Source organism: Pleurodeles waltl, chromosome 1_1 (genome assembly GCF_031143425.1).
Source record: "Pleurodeles waltl isolate 20211129_DDA chromosome 1_1, aPleWal1.hap1.20221129, whole genome shotgun sequence".
In the NCBI taxonomy this organism is placed as follows: domain Eukaryota; kingdom Metazoa; phylum Chordata; class Amphibia; order Caudata; family Salamandridae; genus Pleurodeles; species Pleurodeles waltl.
In genome coordinates, this window is record NC_090436.1 from 1001160462 (window position 1) to 1001179935 (window position 19474).

Sequence of the window (19474 nt, forward strand, 5' to 3'; positions counted from 1 at the left end):
TCTTAGAGTGCCAACCTTTGTTACTCCTTTCTGGTAGCATTGCATTATTGTTTGAAAGCAGCAGCAACATAATAATAAGACTATTATTAGTGGTAATAAGGCTTTTAACAGGTCTGATAGCCTGGATGATAGGCATGAGAACCAGCAGGAAACCAACCACTAGGGGCTTTCTGCTTCCACCCAATGGTGTCCCTTAAGGTATGTAACTATCATGTTTTGCCTAACGGTGTTGCACATACCCCAAAGCTCTTCTTTGATGGAATTGAATCCATCCTCTTTGCCATTTACTAGTAGCATTACCTCATATCAGGTCATTTGTAATCCAGGGGCATTGGCTATGGATAGTAGGGCAGGCATCAATCCTCCCAGACAGTTGCTACCAAACCATACCTCAGCTCTGTTCCACAACCTGTACTCATCCGGCACTGATTGCACATCTAGGGCAAAGTATTGGCGTACATCACTTTTCCATCTAAGTACTAGTGCATGTTGTTGCCCTTGTGCATGCGTATGGAGATCTTCCACTGTTATATTGTCATGTAGTGGAACTATCAATATCTGGGACACCAATATGGCAACAGAGCACGGCTCTCCCAGCTAAATGGCAACTGGACATATGCTAGTATACCACAAACCCAAAAGGTATTCATCAATGCTGCAAGGCCCTCTTGTACAGATGCCATATCTATTATATGTTTACAGTTCTTTTTCATTCTTACTCTCTGTCTCCCATTTTTCTAAAACACACTGAGTATTCTTTGGAAGGCAATATGTGTGTATGTAGGGGAGTAACTAGATCCAACAAGGTATATGAGAATACCTCAGATTCAATATATGTGTACAATTTATACATATCTGATTATATGCTGTATCATCATTATACCTTTCCTTCAACACCCTCGGGGGCAGTCCATCGCCATATTACCTCGCCACTGTCCCCTGACATAAGCTTGGACCTGGAATGTTAACTAATGCCAGTGTTCGCAGATAGTCACTCTCATTATTACAACTCCTAGTCTTCAGACCCTTGTCTCCTACCTGGCGGGTCCTTATCCTTTAGGAGGGTATGCAACACAAATTTAAAACATACACACATAAAGAAAATAAAAAAATAACAACAACAAAATTTCATGACAGAAGGCCTGTTACCCCAATGAAGATCCCACCAGGCATTCAGGAGCTGGATTTATTTTTTAGTTTTTCAATTTTGCATAGAAAGTGATCATATTCCAAATGTGCTCTATCCCACCTCTCCTTACTCCTGATAAGGAGGAGGGGCACAATTTTGGGCTGGTCTGATGTCTGTGATGTAGATCCAGTGCTTCAGTTCCTGCAGCTTCACTGGTGTTGGCGTAGTTTGAATCACTGTGTAGTGTGAGAAAGTAGCCTCTTTCTAGCCTTGTTACCCCCACTTTGGGCCTGTTTGTGAGTGTATGTCAGGGTGTTTTCACTGTCTCACTGGGATCCTGCCAGCCAGGGCCCAGTGCTCATAGTGAAAACCCTATGTTTTCAGTATGTTTGTTATGTGTCACTGGGACCCTGCTAGTCAGGACCCCAGTGCTCATAAGTTTGTGGCCTATATGTATGTGTTCCCTGTGTGGTGCCTAACTGTCTCACTGAGGCTCTGCTAACCAGAACCTCAGTGGTTATGCTCTCTCATTTCTTTCAAATTGTCACTAACAGGCTAGTGACCAATTTTACCAATTTACATTGGCTTACTGGAACACCCTTATAATTCCCTAGTATATGGTACTGAGGTACCCAGGGTATTGGGGTTCCAGGAATCCCTATGGGCTGCAGCATTTCTTTTGCCACCCATAGGGAGCTCTGACAATTCTTACACAAGCCTGCCACTGCAGCCTGAGTGAAATAACGTCCACGTAATTTCACAGCCATTTTACACTGCACTTAATTAACTTATAAGTCACCTATATGTCTAACCTTTACCTGGTAAAGGTTAGGTGCAAAGTTACTTAGTGTGAGGGCACCCTGGCACTAGCCAAGGTGCCCCCACATTGTTCAGGGCCAATTCCCCGGACTTTGTGAGTGCGGGGACACCATTACACGCGTGCACTACATATAGGTCACTACCTATATGTAGCTTCACAATGGTAACTCCGAATATGGCCATGTAACATGTCTATGATCATGGAATTGCCCCCTCTATGCCATCCTGGCATAGTTGGCACAATCCCATGATCCCAGTGGTCTGTAGCACAGACCCTGGTACTGCCAAACTGCCCTTCCTGGGGTTTCACTGCAGCTGCTGCTGCTGCCAACCCCTCAGACAGGCATCTGCCCTCCTGGGGTCCAGCCAGGCCTGGCCCAGGATGGCAGAACAAAGGACTTCCTCTGAGAGAGGGTGTTACACCCTCTCCCTTTGGAAAATGGTGTGAAGGCAGGGGAGGAGTAGCCTCCCCCAGCCTCTGGAAATGCTTTCTTGGGCACAGATGTGCCCAATTCTGCATAAGCCAGTCTACACCGGTTCAGGGGACCCCTTAGCCCTGCTCTGGCGCGAAACTGGACAAAGGAAAGGGGAGTGACCACTCCCCTGACCTGCACCTCCCCTGGGAGGTGTCCAGAGCTCCTCCAGTGTGCTCCAGACCTCTGCCATCTTGGAAACAGAGGTGCTGCTGGCACACTGGACTGCTCTGAGTGGCCAGTGCCACCAGGTGACGTCAGAGACTCCTTCTGATAGGCTCCTTCAGGTGTTGCTAGCCTATCCTCTCTCCTAGGTAGCCAAACCCTCTTTTCTGGCTATTTAGGGTCTCTGTCTCTGGGGAAACTTTAGATAACGAATGCAAGAGCTCATCCGAGTTCCTCTGCATCTCTCTCTTCACCTTCTGCCAAGGAATCGACTGCTGACCGTGCTGGAAGCCTGCAAAACTGCAACATAGTAGCAAAGACGACTACTGCAACTCTGTAACGCTGATCCTGCCGCCTTCTCGACTGTTTTCCTGGTGGTGCATGCTGTGGGGGTAGTCTGCCTCCTCTCTGCACTAGAAGCTCCGAAGAAATCTCCCTTGGGTCGATGGAATCTTCCCCCTGCAACCGCAGGCACCAAAAAGCTGCATTACCGGTCCCTTGGGTCTCCTCTCAGCACGACGAGCGAGGTCCCTCGAATCCAGCAACTCTGTCCAAGTGACCCCCACAGTCCAGTGACTCTTCAGTCCAAGTTTGGTGGAGGTAAGTCCGTGCCTCCCCACGCCAGACTGCATTGCTGGGAACCACAACTTTTGCAGCTACTCCGGCCCCTGTGCACTTCCGGCAGAAATCCTTTGTGCACAGCCAAGCCTGGGTCCACGGCACTCTAACCTGCATTGCACGACTTTCTAAGTTGGTCTCCGGCGACTCCTTTGTGTAACTTCGGGTGAGCACCGTTTCACGCATCCTTGTAGTGCCTGTTTCTGGCACTTCTCCGGGTGCTACCTGCTGCTAAGAGGGCTCCTTGTCTTGCTCGACGTCCCCTCTACCTCCTGGTCCAATTTGCGATCTTCTGGTCCCTCCTGGGCCACAGCAGCATCCAAAAACGCTAACTGCACGATTTGCAGCTAGCAAGGCTTGTTGGCGTTCTTTTGGCAGGAAAATACTTCTGCACGACTCTCCACGGCGAGAGGAATTCGTCCATCTACAAAGTCCATGTGTAATTCTTGGAAAGGACCCTTTGGCCTAGGTATGGATGATGGTGGTAAGGCTGGTGGTCTGGATGAACCGTATTGTTTACGTATAAGACATTTATGTATATAACAATCAATTAGTTTTGGAAGGTCTGGAACAAACCACTCTGCTGATGTGGTGTCTAACAATGTCTTTTTAGGGACATGTGTTGGTAAGTGTAATTGTGTTCATGATTAATGGAGCAGTCCCTGGGGCATCACTAGTTTGCCTGTATCTATATATTATACAGAAAATAAGTGGATATCCTAAATCCTCTCTATTCCCAAACCTCCTTTTCTTCAGGAGGAGCTGTTTCTTGTATATCCTGAAGGTGATATGCTGCTAATGTCATATAGGGGACATCACTCCTCTCCGTTTCACATATATAAACTGCACATATGGTATTAGCCATCTGCCCAGCCTCCTTAGCTGCCTGGTCAGCTATGTTGTTGCCCTGTGAGACAGCATGCATGCCCTCCATGTGAGCTTGCTATTTACCATTGCTTTGTTCTCTCTTCTCAATAGTTCTATTATTAGTTGTTGTAGGAGGGGGCCATGAGCTACTGGGGTACTATAACTCTTCCGAAAACCTCTTCTTTGCCACCTTGTTATCCCGGAAGAGACAGTAGAGGCTACATATGTTGAGTCCAAATATATTGTAACATCACCTGTTTACACCAGTTGTAATGTCTCTACCAGAGGGTGTAGTCCCGCTGCTTGGCCTGAAAAGTGTGAAGGCAATGGTAAGTATCACAGTACTGAGTACATCACTTTATGTCTGTTCTTCTATGGCTGTACCTGTGTGTCTAAGTCTTCTAAAACGAGCTATCATAGAAGATCCATCAATATGTAGTTCTTTGCTTCCTTCAATTGGCGTCTCTTATGCTGTGGCAACGTCTTGTTCCTCATGTGTAGCACAATCATTGTCTGTGCCTTCTAACGGTTCTACTAGAAATTGCATGGGGTTGACAGAATGAGCACACATTATTTTAATAGCAGCATTGGAAAGTATGACTTCATATCCGGATGACCCTTGAGTGCTCTTAGCTTTCTGTAAAACTGCAAAAGGGCATGTTCGATATACAATGTGGGAGGGCTACCAGATGTTATTGTTGATGACTTCTCTACAGCAAAGGCTGCTGCTCGTATGGACTGCTCACGTGGAAAATGTCATCTCAATATGTTGTCTAGTTGAGCACTAAAATAAGCAATTGACTTATGCCCCATTGGATACTTCTGTGTAAGGAAGGCAGCCATAGTTGTCCCATTTGTATGTGAGAACAAAAAGAACCCCTTTGCATAGTCCGGTGCTGCCAGCACTGGTGGAGAGGAAATGGGTTATTTTAAGTCATTGAACACCAGTATCAATTGTGGTGTTCACTGTATTGACACACTCAGTGAATGCTTCCCTTTAACTGTTTGGTATGAGGGAACTGTCCTGGAGCTATAATCAAAAAACAACTGTCTCACAAAATTGCACAATCCTAGAAATGTTTGCATTTCTTTTACAGTTTGAAGCACTGGCTTGTTGCAGACAGCTATCACTCTCTCTTCTATTATCTGTCTGCCATTTGGTGAGATCAATTGCTCTAAATACTTGACTTCTTCCTGTGCAAACTGCAGTTTTTTTTCTTTCCAATTTGTATCCCTTGTATGCTAGGACTGTTAACAAGTTCACAGTATCTTGGACACACTCCTTGCTCGTGGGGCTAGACATGCAAGGAGTTTCTCATTTACCCATAGTCCCATCCTTGGTTCTGAGCCTCCCTCTATGTATTCTTGAGCTGAAGCTCAATCTCATGGAGCAAAGGACCCCTTCCGGGGCCAGGGAATAAATCTCTCTAGGTGGTCTTCATTATATTTTGCTAAACTATTAATAAAGGGAAATACATTAAAGGAGAATTGTTCCCCCAATATTACTTAAATTTAAGGAGTCACACAGTCCTGTTTTACTGTCTTGTTGACACAAATATCATTAGGACCAAAATACTCTTCTTCATCCTCCTCATCATCCTCACAGTCTTCTTCTCAGAAGGTAACATTTCCTTTCATCCTAATGCTACCTTCTAGGTGGGTGGGATTCCCATGAGTACCTTCCAACTTCAACTTATCCAATTCACTCTGTCTCCTTTTTTGGCTGTTTCCCTTTTATTACTCCCCTCATCCTTTCCTGTGGCTCTCCCCATTCTTGTATTTCTCTGTCAGTCAGTTACTCCACTACCTTGTCAGTTAAGGAATACGTCTTATCTAGGTGATTATTTAACTTCTTGTTCTGTCTTCTCTTCTCTTCAGTTACCCTGAGTCTCTCTCGTCGACCTGCAAGTACTCTCTGTTCAACCTAGCTGGTGCCATTTCCTCCCAGTGAGTTCACTTATGTGGGAGTTCTCCGCACTTTTGAGGTGAGTTATACAACTCCTTTGCCGCCAGCCACGGGCCCAGCACATTACAACACTCGCATCGACAGACAACGCCACTCAAGGGCCCACCACTTACGTACGCCCACATGCCTGATACAACAATCACACCAGCTGATGAGAGTGTGTGGACTGGTGTTTGGCTGGCAGTATGTTGCAGTAGCCAACAGCAAGTCAATATGTACACTATGTACACCCTCAGCCAAGCCCCACTCCACACACAATGGCATCACTTTTTTTTTTTTTTTTAAACAAAGAAACTCCTAACTAATTAGAAATAATTACAAAACTACAAACACAAAAGCTCTAACTAAGTACATGACAGAAATGCTAACCATGAAACTGAACACATGAAAATACAAAACAGACATGAGTTTACACTCATGGTTGTTCCCAGTAATTCTTCTGGGTGTGGTAATTCTTAAAACAACCTCCCACACACAGCCCAGGCTTTGAAGGACAATCTGGGCAGTACATTCGAGTCTCCTTCTGGATACCTCTTCAAAAACACACTCTACATTTCTTAGCTGGAAAGTCTTTTTTGGGTGTGGGAGGAATGTGCTCAGCAAAGTGGCGATCTTTTAATCTAGCCACATCCTCCACCACTGCTTCTCTAGGAACGCTGGCCTGTTCCACCACAATAAGGCTCTCTATCACTGACTCCTGAAATTTCACAAATGTCATCTTTGACTCTGGAGACCTATCCTTAAACACAATAAAAGCATTAAAAGTTGCTAAGTGGAAGAGGTGAATTGCTAACTTCTTATACCAAATGTAAGACTTACGAATAGCAGTATAAGGTTCCAACCTCTGATCAACTCTATCTACACCTCCCATGTGCTTATTATAATCTAAAATGCACACAGGTTTGCACACTTCAGCAACCTGGCCCCAAACAGTCACGGGGGAAGTACTTTCATCATGGATGGTAGTTAGCATGTAGACATTCCTCCTGTCTGAAAGCTTCAAAGCTAGCAGCTCATCATTCCACAAGGCACTGCACTGTCCCCTTTCAAGTTTTTTACAGTCAAGCTCCGTTGGATAGCCTTTCCGGTTACAACGAATTGTACCACAAGCAACAGTGTCCACTCTAAACAATTCCTTGAACAACTGCACTCCAGTGTAAAAGTTATCTACATACAAATGGTGACCTTTGTTGAACAGTCGTCTACCAAGTTCCCACACAATTTTCTCAGTAACTCCAAAAGTGGGAGGACAACCAGGGGGGTCAATACTGGAATCCCTACCAGTGTAGACACGGAAATTATACACATATCCTGTACTACTTTCAGACAGCATATACAATTTAATTCCACATCGTGCCCTCTTGCTAGGAATGTACTGCCTAAAAACCAAACGACCCTTGAAGAGGACCAAAGACTCGTCCACAGCTATGTCTTTGCCTGAAACATAGACCTCTGAAAAACGATCTACAAAATGATCAAAGACAGGCCTAATCTAAAAAAGACAGTCAGAATGAGGGCGATCTCGTGGCAACGCTAATGCATTGTCAATAAAATGCAGCATCCTAAGAAGAAGCAAATACCGATTACGACTCATTGTTGCAGGAAATAAAGCTGTTGCCATCAAGGGACTAGTAGACCAATAAGAAGCCAGTGGCGGCTTCCTTATCAACCCCATCAAAAGAGTCAAACCTAAAAACCTTTTCATCTCCTCCAAATTTGTGGGAATCCACTTGGCAGCTCTAGAGTGCGGCCTAAGTCTAGCAGTGTTGTCCCTCAAATACTGCTCCGCATACAAATTAGTGTGCTCAACAATCTCTTCCAAAAACACATCATCTACAAATAACTCAAAGAAATTGACAGGCAAAAAGTTCTCAGTATTGACGCTACACCCCGGGAGACCAGCAAAGGCAGGCAACTCTGGCTGTTCCATGTTTGGGGCAACCCAGAGTTCAGGTCTTCTGACGGGAAACCTTTCAGCCCCAGGTTGCTGCACTAATGTCACACCAGTGTCCTCCTCTGAAACAGGCCCTTCAACTGCACTGAGTGTGGCTTCCTCATCAGAAGATTCACTGCCAGAATCCCTCACTTCCTCCTCTGCCTCAGATGCAGAGTCCGTCTCATAATCATGATCAGACAATGACTCAAAAAGCATACCAACCACCTGCCGAGCGGTCATCCTGCGGCTAGCCATGATCTTTCCTACAAAAGTTAACTGGACAAATGCACCACCAACAACCAGCACTGTGTAAGATAAGTAATAAAGTGTAGCTTTATTAGTAAGAGTTATAAACTCAAAAACTATACCGCTCACTTGTCTGAAAAAGCTTGAATCACCAGCAATTACTCTGCACAGACACAGCAATCACCAATGATATACCACTAAAAAGAAAGAAAGAAAAGCAAATTAGAAATAAGACAACACAAATATCATTGTGCACAAATCTAAGGACAATATCACACAAACCTGCACTTAGTACACCAACTACAAACATGTCATTCATGCATGGCAACAATACTCCTTTGGAATAAATTGTTTTTACTTACCTAAAACATGCAACTATGCAAACCGAAGGGCAACCACCGCCAAAACCGCAAGGAGCCACAGCAAAAAAAGCAAAAGCTTTGAACTAGAACAAAAAGGAGGAAAAAAATTATCACAAATGCAAATACTTCGTCAGTTGACAAACATCCCACCATCAAGCATTTAGAAATTGGTGCCTAAGTGGATTCTGCCATAGGGGCAGACGGGCCTACTAAAAAATAGGCCTATCTGCCCCAAGGAGGGCGAAAATACCTTTAGTAGTGTGTCCCCAGGGGGAGCGACCCTTGCCCAAGGGCCCACCCCCAAACAAAAAACAAACCACACACACACACTATCCCTGGTGCCTCCGTGGCTTCTGCTGCCAAGGGGAGCAGATGGGCCTAAAAGAAATAGGCCCATCTGCCCCCAAGGGGGGCAGAAATGGCCCACAGTTCAATGCCCCCCTTGGGGGGGCGCCCCTTGACCAAGGGGACGCCCCCCACATAAATAAAATATTTTTAAAAATCCCTGGCGTTCTAGTGGTTTCTGCCCCCCTTGGGGGCAGATCAGCCTAAAATAATAGGCTGATCTGTCCCCAGGGGGTGTAGAAATGGCCTTGGTACACGTGCCCCCAAAGAGGTGCGACCCTTGCCCAAGGGGTTGCCCCCCCTCCACTAACACACACACACACACTATCCCTGGTGTCTAAGTGGCTTCTGCCCTCCTTGGGGGCAGATCAGCCTAAAAATAATAGGCTGATCTACCCCCAAGGGGGGCAGAAATGGCCGCAATAAACATGCCCCCAAATGGGAGCGACCCTTGCCCAAGGGGCCACTCCCCAATGCAAAAAATGTAAAACATGAACACACAAAATAAATCCCTGGCGTCTAGTGGCTTCTGCCCCCCTTGGGGGCAGATCGGCCTAAAAATATTAGGCCGATCTGCCCCCCTTGGGGGCAGAAATGACCTTTCAAACATGCCCCCAAATGGGAGCGACCATTGCCCAAGGGGCCGCTCCCCAACGCGTAAACATTTTTTACAACAAAAAAAATAAATCCCTGGCGTCTAGTGGATTCTGGCCCCCTTGGGGGCAAATCGGTCTAAAAATAATAGGCCGATCTGCCCCCAAGGGGGGCAGAAATGGCCACAATAAACCTGCCCCCAAAAGGGAGCGACCCTTGTCCAAGGGGCCGCTCCCCAACGCTAAAAATGTAAAACATATACAAATAAAATGAATCACTGGCGTATAGCGGCTTCGGCCTAAAAATATTAGGCCGATCTGCCCCCCAGGGGGGCAGAAATGGCCAACATAAACATGCCCCCAAATGGGAGCGACCCTTGCCCAAGGGGCCGCTCCCAAACACTTACACATTTCACAAATAAAAAATAAAAAAAATCCCTGTTGTCTAGTGGGCATTCCTGCTGCCCGATCTCAATGCGATCGGGCGGCAGGAATGCTCAAAGAGACACCGGGGGGAAGGAAAAGCCTTTCCTTTCCCCCGGTGCCTCTTTGGTCCAAACCCCCCACCCGCCAGAGGAGAAACTTACCTGTTTCTCCGTACTCGCACTGGAAGCAAATGGCAGTGGGTAATGATGTCAGCGCGCTGATGTCATTACGGGGGGTGGGGGTGGAAGGGGAAAGTCTTCCCCTTCCATTCCCGCCTTGGGGGGGGAACCCCACGGAGGGAGCGCTAGCTCTCCCTCCTGGCTCCGTGCCAAGGACGTAATGGTTACGTCCTCCACACAGGAGCACTATGCCACGGAACGTAACCATTACGTCCACGGCACAAAAGGGGATAAAGGAAACTGCAGTAATCTAACCTGGAAAGCACCAGGGCAAGTCTCTTTCCCAAACAGAACGACCTCTGTTTTATATGAATTTAATTTAAAGCAGTTATCTCTCATCCATCTCACTACTTCGGTCATGCAGTTATTAAATCCCTTCATTCTATTTATGAATTGGGAATATAAATACATCTTTTTTTAAGTAAATAGCAATACTGTGGTGAATATTTTGCTGATGGTATTTGCCATAAATTATATGATGGTGTTGGTTGATTTTAAATGTATGTATATGTTACTACTTGATTTTGTTCAGCACAAAGCAATATAGTGTAAATGATGTATTCTACTATTGTTAAAGTGTATGTAAATTGGTTCTGTGGTATCTCATTGAGTCTGTGGGGCTGATTATGAGTTTGGCAGTTGAATCGCCCGAACTCTAATTCAGCAGTGGTGAGCTGGCTGTCAATCTGGCGGCCTCACCACTGTTGTATTACAATGTTTTCACCGGTCTGACTGGCATAAACGTGGTATTAGGATGTTCCCACCAGTCAGCCCGGTCCAAATAGTGCTGCGACATTAGCCTTGGCTCCGACAATGCCATTGCACACAGCACCCTTGGAATGCACACTGTCTTCCCCCTGTGGCCCCTAACTCTGGTTTTCCACCAGCCTTTTCATGGTGGGGACCCCGCCATGAAAAGGCTGGTGGAAAGGAAAGCTGTAACCACCACAGCGTTGCTAAATTCGGCACCTCCATGGTTGACCATGACTTTTACAACCGACTACCTGTCAGATCCCTGATCCTGGCAGAGGCGGCAGTCTCTTGGCGATCCAACCACCAGGATCGTTATCTGGCGGTCTCAGGACCGCCAAACTTGTAATGAGGCCGTATGTATTGTTATTGCCGATGCTTGTAACAATGGGAATTGTTTGCACATAATAGTAATAATTGGTTTGTGCTTGTGTTTTGAGATTGTCTTGTAATTGGTTGTATTGGTGTTCGATCTTTTGAAATATATAATATGTAAGTGTTGGTTATGTTAGTATGTTTTCCAGTTGTTTGGTTATCAAATATTATCCAACTATTGTTGGTGTATTGTTAATATGTTCTATAAATTCAACTATCCCTGATGCTTCATTAGTTAATCCATCATTTACTACTATATTACAAGTAAGATCATAATGTAGTTTTAACACAATATGTAATAATATGGTAAAGACCTATAGTTTTACTTGGATCTTTTGGTAACTTTTCTAAAATTGTTTGTTTGACCTGTTGATTGAGATCAGAAGCAACAGTGGAATTTACTGTATTAGTAAAAATGGATAGTGCATGTTATGTTAGAACTGCATTATTTATGTTATTTGTTGTTTCCTGACAAGATGTATGGAATTGCTTTGATGTTTTCCTTTTTGTAATCTGTTTAGTAATTGTGCAAACGGAAGGTCACTTTGTTGTCTCATAATTTTTGTTTGTCCATATACTTGAAAGTATGTTGTGCATAAGTTAGTGCTTAGAAGGCCACATGAGTATTTAAAATCTGCAACAAATGTATGAATCAAATACAGGTTTCAAATGATAAACATCTGCAATTGTTTAAATTGCAAATCCACCAAAAGGCTGACTTGATTAAATCTCTTGGAGTCTATTATGTATAAAAAGGAACATATTTGTACCTACCATTGATATTTCATCAAATACAAGTAGATGCATTAGTGTATGGTAAAGGATTGTTCTTTGTTCATGTGATAATTGTTTGTATGTTAAACCTGTGATACAGGAATTTAGAATGTGCTGATTAGTATGTTTCTATTAATTCTATGTGCTGCTTTGCCAGTTGGAGGACAAAGTAATATATAAATATTCTCTGGGTTTTGCCCAGCTTTTGTATTGTAATAGCATATTGGGTTTGATGAAGAGCAGTATTTAGAAAACTTTCTCCAACTCCTTCCCCACCAGTATAGAATGTATACAATGTATTATCTTTTGTTCTAAACCATTATAAATGATGGTAAACAAAGTTTATTTCTTCTGTTGTTAATTTATGTATTGTGTCGTAGTATTGCTCACGGGGTAAGATAGAGTTTGTGATCGTTTCTTCTGTACTGTTGTTTCTTATACCTGAATCTAATGGGAAATCATAAATGTTTTGTTGTTCATAAGTAATACTATTTTGGATTGTTAACTCTGTTGAGAGAGAAGAATTTTGTTCAACCTTTAACTTACATATCTCTTTCATAATATGTGTTATCATTTCCAATGGTTTTGCTTTTTTCTTCCAGTGGGTTGTAAAACATTAATAACTCTATATACTGATTTTCACTGTCATTTTCTTTGTTGAATCTGCAGTAGTGTATAATTGTGTTTTGTTGTCTTGGTATGAATTGTATTTTGATTGTGTGTGTATATCATTTTTATTTGTATTGCAGGGTAGGTTTTCTAATTTGTCTTCATTTGAAATGTAAAAAATAGTTTCTGCAAGTAAATTTCATTGTCATTTTTTTCCTTTTTACTTTTTTGTGAAATTTAATTACAACAGGGTGCATAATTTGCTAATGGACATTGTCCTAAGGTTAAGGTCACTTGCTATATTTGACTATAATATTGTCATACCTTATGTCTGTTAATGAATCCAGTAAAGAATGTATGGTTTCTAAATCTTTCATTAAATGTGTTCTTTTTTTCTAGTGTGTTTGTATTTATAAAAATAAATGATCTTCAACTTTTTTGTAATGGTATTTGAAGAATGAGATAAGCAGCTTTTTGTGGATTTAGTTCATACTGTTTAAAAATGTGTTCCCTATGTGTTTTAATTGTTCTTTAATATTTCTATCTTGATTTCGTCCAATATATTATCAGAATATTCTGAAGAATCTGTTGTTTTAATTAGAAAATAAACAAACACACAAAGCCAGTAGCAAAAAGTGCATTTAAAATTAAAAGACAGAGCAAGAGTAGCCTTTGTAGTGTGATGTTACTTGTGACGGACACTTTTTATTAGAAAAACTTTTGATCCCATCAAAAATCACCTAATAGGGTTGATTGCAAGTATTTGACCAGATAGCACCTAGCAAGCTCCTAAAGGAGCTGAACCAAGAATGGTACTGGGTACATGTTTTGTAGCCTAAAGCATGTGTTTCTACATGCAAATGTGAAATGCAAGCCTTGTTGAAACAGTATTGCAGGCTGGCTGGCTCTTTATTGTGAAGAGATCTTATCATGGACTGTAACAGTTGCTGTAGTCACAATAGTGAATGGGCCTTAAACACTGTGTATTGCCTAAGAACACCAGAAGTAGTAGGGGCACCCAGACTCAAATGTGGGTTTCTACTTTGAAATGTGTCAGCTCTAGCTGTAATTTCATATCCTGTTACAGTAATTATCAATTCACTCAATGCAGTTACATGGAATGTATTTACGTTATGAGGAAAGAGTGTGTGAAAAATAAATAAACCTGTGAAGAAAGATACATTAATTGTACATAGGAATTGATTTTTTTAATTTAATCAGATGCAGTGAATGTGTCAAATGAATACGACATTTGCAAATAATCCATAAACCAGTAAGACAACACACAGCTAATTTTGTTAGTAATTTATCTGCCCAATGCAGTCACATCACTGTATTTCAAAATGTAAATGTGTGCTGGAACAAAAATTTAAATCTGCAAGAGAACACAGTATGAACTCCAAGCATTTAATTAATGAGAAAAAAGTTTGTAACAAAGCATGAAATCTATGAGATTTCATACATCAATTTTAAATCACAAGTAATCCACTGAACACAATAAAATGCAATGTATTGCGCATAATGTATTTCAGACTGTAAACACTTCTGGGGAAAAAATCAAGTCAGTGAGAGAACACAGAATTAATGACAAGCCTTTAACCAAGGAGAAAAGTAATCAGAACAAATAATGAAATCTGTAAAATAAAATACAATGGGGCATATTTATACTTTTTCTTGCAAAACTGCGCTAACGCAGGTATGCGTGAAAAAGTATACTACTGGCTAGCGCCATTCCAAGACGCTGACCGGGCATCATATTTATGGAATGACGGTAGCCGACGGTAAGGCCCGGCTAGCGTCATGGCAAAGGATGCTAGCGGGGTGGAGGAGGCGTAAGGGAAACATGAGGTACTTGTTTTAAACCAAAAGATAATTTTGGGTTTTATTTGGTATTATTTTTTCAAAAGGAGCCTGTGTCCTATGATTGATCCAGAAGTAAAAGGTAGTCAGAGGCCATTGGGCTGGGCGTTTTACTGGGACAGCAGTGGTGCATCTGCGTCACCTATCAGTCGGATGTGGCAGCTACCCTGGAATGTTGCTTGCTAGCATAATCTGTGTTTCCACAAAGAAATTACATGTTGCTGGACTAACTAAGTTGCACTAGCCACCAATCAGCTTCAGTGCAGTATCCCTTTAAATTCAAAGCTTGTGATTTATTTTGCGTAGGGCTTATCAGTTGCTAATCATTGACCATTGTGAAGCACAATAATACTGGAAAAAAATCACAATTTAGCAGGTACCTTCTACCTCTGTGTCTTGTGTTCCTGGACAAACTACATGCAAAGAATACATGTTCATAAAAGTCTACTGATGACTTGAGCCCCTACTTGCTGAAGGATAGTATTAGAAACAGGCCATTGGTTGAATGGCCTGCACAAGTAATGGGTCCACATTTGTCCTTCACTGGGAAGCAAACGCCCCATTGTAGCGCTTGACTCTCTAAGGGTAGCGAAGCAGAGCAGTCCAAAGCCTACTCAAAGGAGGTGGGGATTGGGGGGCAAGTTATCACCATTCATGGGCATACAATAATCACACTCAGTAACTGATTGTCCAGTCTGTGCTTTTTCGTTTCAAAAAGGAAAGTACATTTATTACACATACACTTCTCAGTACTATGCATTATTTTACAAATACAAATAAGCCTGATGGGAATACCATTTGCTGACATTGCGTACTCACTAGTTCAACAAACCACATGTCAAAACATTAACTTGTACTTAAATGCACTGCTTAAACATAACTTGGGATAAACCCACTTAATACTGGCAATAAAGCATATATTCTTTGATCACAAGTGCCTGTCAGCATCATTATTTCAATAAAGCATGTGCAAGAAAAATGTATATGCAGGTCTGAATGATTTGTGTACTCATAGGTAACTTACAACAAGAAAAACACAATTAAAACAAAGCACCTGGGGGGGCATCACATCTTTCACGAAAATAGCTGCAATCATAGACTTTTGTTCCTAAAGGACATTGCACAACATGAAAACTCATGTTCACCATCCTCCAGCCACAGAAACTGCAGCCATAAACTCTGCCCCTAGAGGGCCCTGCACTCCCAGCTGTATAGCACATGTTCCAGTCCAAATAGTGTTTGAATACTAGGGAAACCCTGGGTTGGTCCTTTGTCTGGAGTCCTGCCAAACTTATGGTGGGGACATCTGAAATCTTTTTTCGGGTGAGGCTGTGCCACTCTTGCAGCTCCCCTCACACCTTCTGACTTTGTTAGTGGTGGCCCATAAACCTGGGGCCACCACAGAGGGAGAAAAGTGTCAAAAACAGACAAGCTCCGAAGGGCATTACATGGTGCTCTTTAGGAGCTCATGTATTATTAAGGAGTGGCTCTTCTCTGCGCCATGCAGCTCTCTCTTTGTTTTAGGGTTGCCTGGTCGTATCCAGACACTCTCCACTGCCTTATGATTGGGGGCAGCCCTGGGAGCCCACTACCCCTGCTGGCTCCCACCATGAGCGGCACTCCTTTCGGCTGTTGCAGCAGCCAACTGGATTATTCTGCCTTGCCCGCTCCCTACTGGCAGGGCGCTGTGGCATGTGGCGGCCTCCCACTCCCCTAGTAATGGCAGGGGGAGCAGGGTGGGTCAGCCAACCCTTGGAGGAGTGCAGTAGCAACCGTCCACCATCTGCAATACACCGTCCAGCAGGGGGACAGAAGGCCTGGGCTCTGATCCTGTTCTCAGTCAGAGAAATATGACATTCCTGGATGGCCCATAAGCTGTACAGATATCTCTTTGAACTTTGCAGAATTGATCATTTCACACAGGTTACACTCTAAATCAGTACGTCCTTAGTGTCTGTAGGCCAAGGAGAAGCGACGCTGCACTTTAAGGCAGCCCTCCCCAAAGGGAGAGTCACTATAGACAAGACAGTAAACCACACTGACTTTTCCTATGAATGCACACTCAAATTATGATGCCTACCCCAGGTCAATACGCAATCCTGCAGAGTCCCCTCTGCGCCAGGCTACCTGTATGCAGTTACAGGGTTTGCCAAGACAGGAGTCTCCCACATGCAGCCCTCACATGTGAACACAGTGTCATGTGTCTCTTACCTTTGCTGCGCAGGAGCAGCCTTATCTTAAAAGGCAGACACTGGTGGTAAATAACGCAGTCCATTTACCATGCGCTTACCATGAGCAAGTCACAGGTAATGAGGCTCCCCTCACAATAAAAGGTTGAAAACCACGTGATCAAAAAGTTAAAAATTTGGGCGGATTAGATGGGCAGAACCCACTTTCTCATAGGTAACATCACCCAGAGAAGGGCCTAAAAAAGATACAGGTGATACAGGCACTTGCCAAGCTGCATGGGGGGTTAAAGGGGGTAGAAAAGCAGAACCCAGGCAACCAATGGCACTTCCTGTACAGCCACGTTAAGCATGCAACACACTTGGGGGGTTATTACAACTTTGGAGGAGGTGTTAATCTGTCCCAAAAGTGACGGTAAAGTGACGGATATACCACCAGGCGTATTACGAGTTTCATAGGATATAATGGACTCGTAATACGGCTGGTGGTATATCCGTCACTTTACCGTCACTTTTGGGACAGATTAACACCTCCTCCAAAGTTGTAATAACCCCCTTGGTGCCTTAAAGACGCAACTCTGAACTGCAGTGTACATAGCTGCGAATCCTCACTCCCCCTTGCTCCTTTGCAGAGAAGTTGCCTAATTTGCCCCGAGTCACCAATGCAATATTTCAAAGTAAAAATTGCAAAATGGCGTGGACTGCCTCAAAATCTAATAAAGGAGATGTGGTGTAAAGGCCAGAGCTTCCAGTTTGGAACTAGGGAACCAGGCCCAAGTCTTGGTGTCAGCTCAACATCCTACGCTATATAAATGCAAAAAATTGACAAACCATTCAAACAGTAACCAATGTGAAAAAAAGAGGGAACCCAAATCCTGCGCTCCCTTTTTAAAACTTTTTTGGAGTATTGATGATATGTGCTCTGCCAGTCTGCTAATGGCAGGCATAAATCGTATCACAACCAACTGTAGGGAGGGGAGGCGATGATACTCACTTTTGCACTCGGGTTAGCAACATTTTGATGGAAGGAGACAAATCTGTCAAAGTTAAAATCTAACCTGGCTCCCTAGTACATATATATTTTTTACATTTTATAGAGAAGAAAGATGGCGTTCAATACAAGTTATATACAGATATCTACAGTAGCTTCTCACCTCACTGAATTTATTCCAGGCTTAGTTTACCATGAATATCATGATGCAACCATTAACGGAGTAACCTGTGTCCTGGCCAGCAACTTATGCCAATATGCAACCACATGGATAATTCTGATCAGGGTTCACAACCCTCAAGGCCTCTGGCTAAGCACATTGGAATTTCACACTATGTCCCAAACCATGTTTTTCCAGGTTTTACCTGCTTTAAGCATATGATTAAATGGCTTTGGGAAGGAATTGTTCTCATTGGGAAATAGAACATGTGCAGTAAGTACATTTGCACATTCCACTGACTTAGAATCCTGTGTTGAACATAAACAGGAGTTTGAGCACCAAATGGAATTAGCCCTGTAGTTGTAATCAAGGCCTTTTGTAAGCCTGTGGTCAATGTTTTTTTTTTTTTTTTTTTTAGCAAAACATTCCACAGGGTGGATTTGAGTAACCCACTTGCACCTTTAATTTGAAATCCTTACACAGATGCTGCTCTCCATCCAAAAGAAATATATTTAATTTTCTTTCTTTAAAGTATTGTAAAAATAATCCAGGGTGCATGAGTGGGTGGATCTGCATTTTTTACGTAAGTTATGTGATATCTCTCTTTCTCTATTTGATGAATTTCTGATGGTGGCAAAGACCATCTTTACCACATAGTAAAGAAGTGAGGCTATTTCCAGTGTAATGTAGTGAAAGTGTGATGGTTCAATGTAGCTTTAGAGATGAATACTCTTGCCATTCTCCTTGAGCTAGTACAAACAGTTGCCTTTTGACCATTGACAATTTCAGGAGGAATGTTTTTATACTGCTTTTGGCTGAAGTCATAGAGCACTCATTCTCCCCTCTGTTTCATGCACCACATTCAGCAAACATCCTTTGTACTAGAATTTTATCAGAAGCCAGCCATAAAATGGTGTCTTAACATTGTAAACTTTGGTTGTAGAAATCAGTGCTAGGCCATTGTCTATTCAGTTGGTGATGCTGAAGGTCATTTAGGGGTTAAAAATGCTACACTTGGCGTGCCCATTTCCACTCCCAATATTCTCTTTGCAACTTCTGGTTCCAGAGGTGACAAAATAAGTGTCACAAACAGAATGTAAACAGTGCCCTCTTTGCTTTCTGCAACTCCCAGTAGGACATAACACTTTCTGTTTGGCTCCTACTAGGATTTCTGGGACAATGTTTTTTTCACTTTTCCAAAACCAACCACCTTCCCTGCTTCAGGAGTTTATTTTTTAAAAACAAAGCAAACGTAACACTAATCTGCCAATCTGCAATGGCATAGCAAGCTATCCCACATTCATTTTTCACTGAAACTGCCCCCTTCATGTCAGTTGGGGTAGTTTCAGTTCTGGCCGCTAACTTTGTGAAAAAATAATTTAGGGCCAGATGTAGCAAGGCATTAGCGCCTCACGCCGTTTGCGAGGTGCTAATGCCCTCACGCGATGCAGAAACACATATTGCGAGTCGGTACCGACTCGCAAAATGTGTTTCAGACTTGCAAATAGGAAGGGGTGTTCCCTTCCTATTTGCGAGTCGCACCGCGATGTAGAGTTGATTAGTGACCGCGAATGCGGTCACAAATCAACTCGCAGTTACCATCCACTTGAAGTGGATGGTAACTCATTAGCAAACGGGAAGGGGT

General features: G+C 43.2%; 1 long non-coding RNA gene across 1 annotated transcript in view; it reads left to right on the forward strand.

The window, feature by feature from the left end:
- Positions 1-5953: 5953 nt before the first annotated feature.
- LOC138287544 (uncharacterized) overlaps positions 5954-19474 on the forward strand; it is a 30919-nt gene continuing 17398 nt past the window's right edge. The window contains exon 1 of the long non-coding RNA XR_011202234.1: positions 5954-6056. This is a non-coding gene — a long non-coding RNA (uncharacterized lncRNA). The remainder of the gene's footprint in view (positions 6057-19474) is intronic.